We start from the raw sequence: 9,783 nt of genomic DNA, 5'->3' as shown, positions 1-9,783 counted from the left end.
TATACATACTACTAACACTACACACCCTATACATACTACTAACACTACAGACCCTATACATACAGTAATACTAACACTGCAGACCCTATATATACAGTACTATTAACACTACACACCCTATACATACTACTAACACTACAGACCCTATACATAGTACTAACATTACAGACCGTATACATACTACTAACACTACAGACCCTATACATAATACTAACACTACATACCCTATACATACTACTAACACTACACACCCTATACATACAGTACTACTAACACTACACACCCTATACATAATACTAACACTACACACCCTATACATACTACTAACACTACACACCCTATACATACTACTAACACTACACACCCTATACATACTACTAACACTACAGACCCTATACATAATACTAACACTACACACCCTATACATAGTACTAACACTACACACCCTATACATACTACTAACACTACACACCCTATACATACTACTAACACTACACACCCTATACATACAGTACTACTAACACTACATACCCTATACATACTACTAACACTACACACCCTATACATACAGTACTACTAACACTACACACCCTATACATACTACTAACACCACACACCCTATACATACAGTACTACTAACACTGCACACCCTGTAACATAGAGCAGTTCCATCCAATGACTCATCTCTATAGAAGGTGTCACCTGAATTTCCTTCTACTGATTAGAGTCTGGTACTAAAACGTGTTCTTTTATTCTAATCTGTTTCTATTTTCTGTTTGTAATTTTTTATTTCACTTTTTGTACATTGTTATGGGGGCGGCCATATTGTCTGGGCTGTTTTTAACAGCATTAAGTGACATGCTTTACAGCAAGCCTCATGGACATAGAAGACAATAGACAGACTCTGTCCCTATGAGGTCAATGTGAGACATTACTGAGCGTGCTCTGTGACCTGTGAAGAGGTCATTCCACAGGGAGCTGCTATTGTCTCCTCTATCTACTGGTGTCACATGACGCTGCAATGCTGTACAGATCATTTTACAGCAGCCTCCTCTTATCACCACAGACACAACAGGAAGTCTCTTAGTCGCTTAGTTTGAGCCCCAGTGGTGAGAATAAGAACTGCAAAATATCAGGATTATTTTATAATATAGTTAGAAAAATGAAAAATTAGAAACCATGTCATACACAATGTGATACACAAGCGGGCCAGCTTCTAGGATACCTGTTATTGTAAAAGACTGTTTAACGTCATAAGATGTGATAGGTGGGGGTGATAGTGTAGAGACCCCCACCAATTGCTATCAGCTAAGCGCGGTGCCCTCTGGTTTCTGATCAGCTTTCCTCACAGATCACTGTGTACAGATTGATATGAAGTCCCTGAGGGCCCTGTAACATGGAGCGATTATCATTCTGTGTAATAGAGATGACGATCGGCCAATGAAAAGATGGGTTCTTTAGGCTCAGCCCTAAAACCATTGGTCGCCGCCGGCACACTTGTAATAGCTACGTGTAATAGTGATGTGCGGCCGAGGACTGACCAGTTAATCCTTTACCTCGCCACGCTCCCGGTCTTCTCCTGCGCTCTGTAAGTGTCCCGGCACCGCTAAGCCAATCACTGGGCAGGACCGCGAGCGGGACACATACAGAGCGCAGGAGAAGACCGGGAACATGGGGAGGTAATGGATTTACTGTTGGGGTAAGGGCTGCACCGATATAGCTAGAGGGGATTTACCTGTATTTTATTTCTTGGTTGTCTTTGCTTGGTGGGAGTTTGCCGATCAGATGTACGGAGCTGCCTGGTAGGGATCCATGTGGCTATGGCGGCCCCTTCAATCAGCCGACCGCGGGGGTACCAGGAGTCCGACCCTCACAATCTGCTATTGATGGCCCAAGCTAGGATAAGTCAGTCCATAGAGAAGAGCTTGGGGAACCCGTCTGCCGACCTGTAAACTTGTCTTACTATGATCCATAGGGCATTTTTTCCATTCTCTGGCCATTTCCTAGCTCTAGGCTTTCTACATACAGACATGGCCCGGGGTTATATGGGTATATGTCTGTCAGGCCCCAGGATTGTACTACTTGGTATGTAAATGACCCTCACAGACAAATGGACAACAGCTCCCCCTGTGGGCAGTGCCAGAACTACCAGTAGCCATGCCAAGCAGTGACTATAGGGTCAAGCATCTTGGAAGGGGGCAACAGGTCACTATGGGTGACGGGAGGAGAGAGGAGGAGTAGTGGATATAGGGAACAGTATAGTGGGGCCAAGGAGAGAAAGAGACACAGACCATAGATATGCTACCCGTTGTCTTTTGTTGGTTGTGGATATAGGAGGCATAGTGAGACCCATTGCATCTTATTACTTGTTACATCCCTGTGCTCTATCAGGCGACCATGTGTCAATCACTGGGGGTTGTAGTGCCGCTCTGTATACGATGTAGCAGTACTAATGTATTCCTGCTCGAACCTGTGTCACCTCCAGGGATGGGGATGCGTAGAATCACCGGGAGCGGCACACACACTGCGCTATGGAGTCTCACAGCCTGGGAAGCAGATGCTTCACCAAATGTCTAAGAACACTTATTGTCTCCAACCAAATGTCTCCCGAAATGCTGCAGGAGTGATGGCTCCTCTCCCTCTCCCCGTCACTGTGCTTCAGTGCACAATCCTCCTATTAGATGATGTCCTACATCAGCATTTCTTCAAACTGAGCAACAGCTAATGATGACAAACCACGAGAAATAGATAGCGCTCATTTGCATAAAAATTAAAATATATCCAAAGGCGCTTTCTGGCGAGAACATTTGCAGAGCCAATGGCTACGTCTTTTTTTGACGGTGATCAGATTTCACTTTTTAAGAAGAGATTTGCATGCAGATTTGTCGAGTGTTTTATTTAGATCAGTGTATAATTAAGTAAGCATTCAGCGGAGGGAAAAAAATTCTTTGTGTGGTAAAAGGCGCCGAATGATTTTTAACTCAGCTGCTGCCAAAGAGATTCAAAGGAGCCGGATCGGTACAATGAGCATCTCCGTGCGTCGCTAACGTGTGCCATGCGTTCGGCAGAAACAGATGTTCTCAGGGTCACAGGTCACAGGGTTCGCTATTCAGTTTTGCTCTTGGTTTGGGGGTCAGAGGTTAGTGTGTGAGTCCGATGATGTAGAGACAACCTACTGTATAGAGACCATACTGTCTACTGCTACCGAAAAGTACAAGCAGCTACACGAGAAGTGCCCAAGGATGCCACCCTCTCTAGGATCAGGAGGGTCCCTGACGTATCCCCAACACACCCAGCCAGACTGCTCTGCAAGGGTTGTGAAAAGACGGTATGGTATTCTCCTACAGCCCAAGCATATTCACCACCTGAGAAGACCCCCAGAGACGCTGCAGCCAGCCCCTCCAATACCCCAGACCACCAGAGACGCTGCAGCCAGCCCCTCCAATACCCCAGACCACCTGAGAAGCTGCAGCAAACCCCTCCTATATCGTAGACCACCAGAAATGCTGCAGCCAGCCCCTCCAATACCCTAGACCACCAGAGACGCTGCAGCCAGCCCCAGTACCCCAGACCACCAGAGAAGCTGCAGCCAGCCCCAGTACCCCAGACCACCAAAGACGCTGCAGCCAGCCCCTCCAGTACCCTAGACCACCAGAGACGCTGCAGCCAGCCCCAGTACCCCAGACCACCAGAGACGCTGCAGCCAGCCCCTCCAATACCCCAGACCTGAGAAGCTGCAGCAAACCCCTCCAATACCCTAGACCACCAGAGATGCTGCAGCCAGCCCCAGTACCCCAGACCACCAGAGACGCTGCAGCCAGCCCCTCCAATACCCTAGACCACCAGAGACGCTGCAGCCAACCCCTCCAATACCCTAGACCACCAGAGACGCTGCAGCCAGCCCCTCCAATACCCTAGACCACCAGAGACACTGCAGCCAGCCCCTCCAATACCCTAGACCACCAGAGACGCTGCAGCCAGCCCTAATACCCTAGACCACCAGAGACGCTGCAGCCAGCCCCTCCAATACTCCAGACCTCCTGAGAAGCTGCAGCAAACCCCTCCAATACCGTAGACTACCAGAGACGCTGCAGCCAACCCCTCCAATACCCTAGACCACCAGAGACACTGCAACCAACCCCTCCAATACCCTAGACCACCAGAGACACTGCAGCCAGCCCCTCCAATACCCTAGACCACCAGAGACGCTGCAGCCAGCCCCTCCAATACCCTAGACTACGAGAGACGCTGCAGCCAGCCCCTCCAATACCCTAGACCACCAGAGACGCTGCAGCCAACCCTAATACCCTAGACCACCAGAGACGCTGCAGCCAGCCCCTCCAATACCCTAGACCACCAAAGACGCTGCAGCCAGCCCCTCCAATACCCTAGACCACCAGAGACGCTGCAGCCAACCCTAATACCCTAGACCACCAGAGACGCTGCAGCCAGCCCCTCCAATACCCTAGACCACCAGAGACGCTGCAGCCAACCCTAATACCCTAGACCACCAGAGACGCTGCAGCCAACCCCTCCAATACCCTAGACCCCTAGAGACGCTGCAGCCAGCCCCTCCAATACCCCAGACCACCAGAGACGCTGCAGCCAGCCCCTCCAGTACCCTAGACCACCAGAGACGCTGCAGCCAGCCCCTCCAATACCCTAGACCACCAGAGACGATGCAGCCAACCCCTCCAATACCCTAGACCACCAGAGACGCTGCAGCCAGCCCCTCCAATACCCTAGACCACCAGGGAAACTGGAATTCACCCCTTATTACCTTAGGCCACTGAAGAAGTTGACATTGTGGAATCCCCACAACCCATCTGTAACATTCCCACATCATAGACGGTCATACTGCGGCGGTTCAGTCCACACTGCCGGATGTTTTCTTGCCTTTTTTACATGGATGTGTGTAATATACAGTGTAGGATCTGCCGTGTATTTGCCCGATGTGAATACATCCTGTTGTATATAGTTCAGGGGTCCACTCCACTCTGGTGCAGAAAACATAGGCTCTTGTGTCCCCATAGAAAGAGAGATGTATGGCACAGAATAGGAGACAGCCACATAAAGCCTTTGTGTCGGGAAGTCTCTGTTTGAGCAATGTATCGGAGCTTCATGAATATTGACACCGGAGCAGAACAAGCTGCAATGTTCCAGCCAGCAGCATTAGAATTTGTCATTGTCATTTCACAAATGTTGGGTATTGTTAAGGAAATTGTATGTGTGAAGCAGAAGTGTCCAGGAGCGGCGTATGACAAGGATGCCGGAGCCTGGATCTGCCGGCGACGGAGAACAGCGCTTCTATGTGTCCTATTATATGCCCACAACCAGTCATAAATAATGGTGACAAGTTTTCTTTTTTTTCCCTCCCTTGTGTGTCTATGAAAGTCCTTGACCGAACCTCCTGTCTCCGGCTCCCTGGGTTTTGTGTTGGGGGTGCCAAGCAGCCGCATGATAGATAATACTGTACGGCTAGTGACAGCTGGATAGATTTTCCAGTTTGTGCTAGGAACAGGATCAGATATGCTGTATACAGCAATAACAAAGCACAAACACACCATCCCCGCCTTAACCGCTTGTCTGCTGCCGGTGGACCTCCGGCCTTATCTCCACTCCGCTCCAACCATGGAGAGAAGTAATGGCCTTTATTTTCTGCAGATCGCATCGTAACCCGCATCCATTCTTCCTAGAAAGGAAGTTGTGTCCTGAATAAATATTCCGTAGATAATAAAGACGATCGGTCGCCGGCGGTGGAGGAGGCCGATGAACTTTTGACTGGGACCCGGTTGTCTCCCGCAGGTTTTTCTTTTATTTCATTGGATTCTGTCCTTGGTTTCTAAGCTTGGTCATGTGCTTAAAGGAATTATCCTTAAAGGAGTAGGTCATTAGAATTACATCAGCAGTGGTCAGGTGGTGGTCCGGCTTCCTGCGAACATTCTTCATTGTCGTCCCCTGCTCATACCTGCCGCCGCCCTATTATTAGTAGTGGAGACATCATAGGCGTCAGTAGGGATAGATGCGGCACTCACCCTGTAGTTGCATCTTCTTAAAACTTTATTTCGATGGTGAAGACACAGGAGACAGGTTACAGTGAGGACGTCGTTAGCGATGCAGCAACGACCGTTTTGTGCCGTCGTACTTCTTTTGGCTAAACAGCTGGAAGTACCCCGGCATGAAGCGGTCGTTGCTGCAGCACTAATGGCGTCCTCTCTGTGGCCTGTCTCATGTGTATGTCTTCACCATCGAAATAATGCTTTAAAGTGTTGTTACAGAAAACTTTTCACATGTCATAGAGCCATCATGGAGACATGTCATAGACACATCATAGAGACATGTCATAGACACATCATAGAGACATGTCATAGAGCCATCATGGAGACATGTCAGAGACACATCATAGAGACATGTCATAGAGATGTTATAGAGACATGTCATAGAGCCATCATGGAGACATGTCATAGAGATGTTATAGAGACATGTCATAGAGCCATCATGGAGACATGTCATAAACACATCATAGAGACATGTCATAGAGATGTTATAGAGACATGTCATAGAGCCATCATAGAGACATGTCATAGAGCAATCCTGGAGACATGTCATAAACACATCATAGAGCCATCATGGAGACATGTCATAGAGATGTTATAGAGACGTTATAGAGACATGTCATAGAGCCATCATGGAGACATTTCATAGACACATCATAGAGACGTTATAGAGACATGTCATAGAGATGTTATAGAGACGTTATAGAGACATGTTATAGAGACGTTATAGAGACATGTCATAGAGACATCATAGAGACATTGTACTATACATTGCTGTTTGTTTTCACATTGCAATCCCCTCAGAATATCTGCAGCTATTCTGCACTGTGTGACTCCCCCATGAATGTAAGATTGGATGTTGCTGCACAACAGACAACTTTTAGTGGAGCGCTTATTGGTTGTTTACAGAGTACACAGCGCCAGACCCTCGGCCGCTGAGAAGTGTTTGCTTTCCTCTACTACACACAGCAAACTACAATCTACAGGATTAGAGACCTAAGAATTATATCAGTATTCATAATATGAGTGAGCGTACGATGATGTCACGGCGGTAACAGTTGTTGTCTTATGTAGCATAGAGGCAGACCAGGCAGATGCTGCAGGGCCCATACAAAAGAGGGCTGAGTGTTCATAGGGATAAGAGTTTATTTCAGTGTCGGCCCTTGAATAGCTGATTAGGCTCATAATAAATCTTATAATAAATCTTTGTAGAGAGTTCAGATTTTCTAATACAAAGCTCCGAACCCTCTGCATGGTCGGTTACATAGTAAAAGTATCCCCTCTAGAGGGAGCTGAGGAGCTTGCTGCATACAGTTCAGCCTCACAGTGATGGCCGTAGTCTCTGTGGTGTGGCAAAGTTTCCACGGAAGTGAATGGAGATGAATTGTAATACCACACACAAACTGGGGTGGCGCTGTATTCTGCAAGAATGTAACTGTGCTTTTTCCATTCCTGGATAACCCCTTTAAGCGTCTGACTTTCCTTATCTTCGTGTCTCCTCCAGTCAGGAGGGTGTGTAAGCCTCCTGTGGGTTGGGGAGGGGGCGGTATAGGTGATGATGGATCACGTCCGGGACGTTGCACTCATCACATGTGGTTACAGGACCATGAGCCGTATCACCTGCTAACAAGGAATCAGCGGCTTTATCAGGCTGTGTGCGGGGAGGCAGGGGGCGAGGAGCTGTCACTGTCACGCTGCCGGAACGTACCGCCGCTATCTCGTCAGATCCCATTTGTCCCTCCGCTAGAGGTAACATTGCAGGAAATTACTGTCTTCCACACCTAGATTACCAGGATTGAAAAAGGCTTCAATTTCACTCAATGGACCATAAATCAAAAGCTAACCGTCCCCAACAGCGTGGCAGCCATACAACTTCATTTCCTCAGTACTTCGTCAGAGCACCCTCACGGCCAGACAGGAATCCAGATGGAAGGTGCCGGACGTTCCCGCAGGATAGCCACCTCTAATGGAAGGATAGTGCCCGGGGACTGACTAATCTGGAGCCGTGACAGCAGGAAAGGATGTGGGGTCATCATTGGGGAGTCACACGAGAACCCCTCAGTCACTGCACAATGTAAGCCGTGTGTCCATCCAGAACCTCCAAGCCGCTCCTCATCCAGTCTGAGGGGTAGCTTCACACATTGTGGTCTTTAAAGGAGAAGTCCGGCCACTAGTAAAAAATGTGGAACTCCAGGGGCATGGACGAACATAAGAAACCACCCAAACTCACCTCTCCCTGTGACTCTCCAGCGCTGGATCGCCGCTCCGGGACCCCTGCAGAGGGATACAGGCCCCAGTGCTGGAGCCGAGGAGGTAAGTAGACGTCATTACCTTCATCTACCCCCTTCCTGGCAATACTGGAAAAAGTCCTGCCACGGAGTAACCCTTTAAATTGTCTACAATAAAGATGGAGAATGATTAGGCTTTGGCACCAGAAAACTCTTCATCTCTTCAGCTGCTGCAACACTATAACTCCCAGCATCCCGGGCATTGTGGGAGTTGTAGTTGTGAAAGAACTGGGGGTCATTGGTTGGAAAGGACTGATCTAAGCTCTGGGAGATTTTCTTCAGCAACAGGCAGACAGCTCAGAGTATGGTACAGGCGGCTGGAAAGACCCTCAAGGTGGCGCTACCCCATAAGGTTTGTCCGTCCACCCCTGCACCTCGATCTCACCAGATTTATCGTGTCCGTGTAACAAACCATTAACCAGAAGTGCAAGAAGTAACCTGCGAAAAGATGAAAGTATAATAAATGGAGACTAAACTTACCGCAAAACGTCCGTCCGTCTATACAGAGTAATCATCATCTTACAGGTCACCGCAAAACGTCCGTCCGTCCGTCTATACAGAGTAATCATCATCATCTTACAGGTCACCGCAAAACGTCCGTCCGTCTATACACAGAGTAATCATCATCTTACAGGTCACCGCAAAACGTCCGTCCGTCCGTCTATACACAGAGTAATTATCATCTTACAGGTCACCGCAAAACGTCCGTCCGTCTATACACAGAGTAATCATCATCTTACAGGTCACCGCAAAACGTCCGTCCGTCCGTCTATACACAGAGTAATTATCATCTTACAGGTCACCGCAAAACGTCCGTCCGTCTATACACAGAGTAATCATCATCCTACAGGTCACCGCAAAGCGTCCGTCCGTCTATACAGAGTAATCATCATCATCATCCTACAGGTCACCGCAAAGCGTCCGTCCGTCTATACAGAGTAATCATCATCATCATCCTACAGGTCACCGCAAAACGTCCGTCCGTCTATACACAGAGTAATCATCATCTTACAGGTCACCGCAAAACGTCCGTCCGTCCGTCTATACAGAGTAATCATCATCATCTTACAGGTCACCGCAAAACGTCCGTCCGTCTATACACAGAGTAATCATCATCTTACAGGTCACCGCAAAACGTCCGTCCGTCCGTCTATACACAGAGTAATCATCATCTTACAGGTCACCGCAAAACGTCCGTCCGTCTATACACAGAGTAATCATCATCCTACAGGTCACCGCAAAACGTCCGTCCGTCTATACACAGAGTAATCATCATCATCCTACAGGTCACCGCAAAACGTCCGTCCGTCCGTCTATACACAGAGTAATCATCATCATCCTACAGGTCACCGCAAAACGTCCGTCCGTCTATACAGAGTAATCATCATCTTACAGGTCACCGCAAAGCGTCCGTCCGTCTATACAGAGTAATCATCATC

The sequence above is a fragment of the Dendropsophus ebraccatus genome, chromosome 14 (assembly GCF_027789765.1).
Source record: "Dendropsophus ebraccatus isolate aDenEbr1 chromosome 14, aDenEbr1.pat, whole genome shotgun sequence".
Lineage (NCBI taxonomy): Eukaryota > Metazoa > Chordata > Amphibia > Anura > Hylidae > Dendropsophus > Dendropsophus ebraccatus.
The sequence above is the reverse complement of the archived record's forward strand: the minus strand, read 5'-3'. Positions refer to the sequence as shown.